The sequence below is a fragment of the Cotesia glomerata genome, unplaced genomic scaffold, assembly GCF_020080835.1.
Source record: "Cotesia glomerata isolate CgM1 unplaced genomic scaffold, MPM_Cglom_v2.3 scaffold_3108, whole genome shotgun sequence".
NCBI classification, from domain to species: domain Eukaryota; kingdom Metazoa; phylum Arthropoda; class Insecta; order Hymenoptera; family Braconidae; genus Cotesia; species Cotesia glomerata.
In genome coordinates, this window is record NW_025403672.1 from 1 (window position 1) to 1,191 (window position 1,191).

The window sequence follows — 1,191 nt, forward strand, 5'->3', positions numbered from 1 at the left end:
GTGTGTGTGTGTGTGTGTGTGTGTGTGTGTGTGTGTGTGTGTGTGTACTTGGATTTTTTTTTTTTAATTTAATAAAATTAAAAAAAAAATAATAATTTATAATAAATAATAATTTATTATTGTTATAATTATTTATTTTATAATAATAACACAGAACACGTTAAAAAGATTTTCTCATCAATTAAATAAGATTTCTCAGGAAAAACTCGTTTTTCCTAAGGAAAAAAATCACCTTAAACTATAATCTTATAAAATACTCTAAAACTTTAAATAAAAATAAAATTTTATTTTTAATTTAATTCAAAATTGATAATAATTATGGTGAACGAGAAAAATACTATATAATACAATCTTTTTGATAAACCATATAATCGATATAATTGTAATTGAGCTTCGCTCGCCTTCGGCGAGCGAAGCTCAATTCTGTGAAATACAACATATTAATCCTTTAGACGACTATCTTGGTAAAATTAAAATATAAGCCGAATAACTGATCAGTTATAATTTATAAATGGCAGCAATTTAAAAAAAAAAAAAAACATAAATTGTTAATATTTTTTTTTTTTTTTTTGGTAAAACTTACAAATGCGGTAACTTGTTGAATTTCTACCGAGTGCATTGGGAGTGCTTAGAAAATAAATTAATTTTTTTCTTAAAAAACGAATGAGCGTTATGAGGAGTGCACTTTTGATGGATTATCCAAACTTTTTTTGAAATTTTATTTATTTCTTATTTTTAAATGTGTAATATGAGACGTATTTTTAATTTTGCTCAAATAACAAATTTTTTATATTGAAACAACAAGTTATAGTGGCAAAAAGAGAGTAAAGCGCTCTACTATTTTTATTTATAAGCTTTAATGACGTTAATGAGTTTTATAAATATCAAAATTCAATAGAATAAATGATTTCTAATAAGAAATTAAAAAAAAAAAAAAAACCGAGAGAAAAAAAAAATGTGACAACAACACGTGGTGTTCCCAAGCGGTCACCCATCCAAGTACTAACCACGCTCAATGCTGCTTAACTTCAGTGATCGGACGAGAACTGGTGTTTTTATTCAGCATGATATGGTCGTTGACGAACATAAATAAAATATTTGTGTACTTAAATTAGTTAAAATAAAAAATTTCTTTAATTTGCGATTTAATTATCAAATATTCAATTTAATAAATAATGATAAATATTTAAG

General features: G+C 24.3%; 1 non-coding gene across 1 annotated transcript; it reads right to left on the reverse strand.

Moving 5' to 3' along the window:
* Positions 1-958: 958 nt before the first annotated feature.
* On the reverse strand, positions 959-1,081 carry LOC123274379. The gene has a single exon (XR_006511502.1). It is a non-coding gene; the product is annotated as a 5S ribosomal RNA (ribosomal RNA).
* Positions 1,082-1,191: the final 110 nt, after the last annotated feature.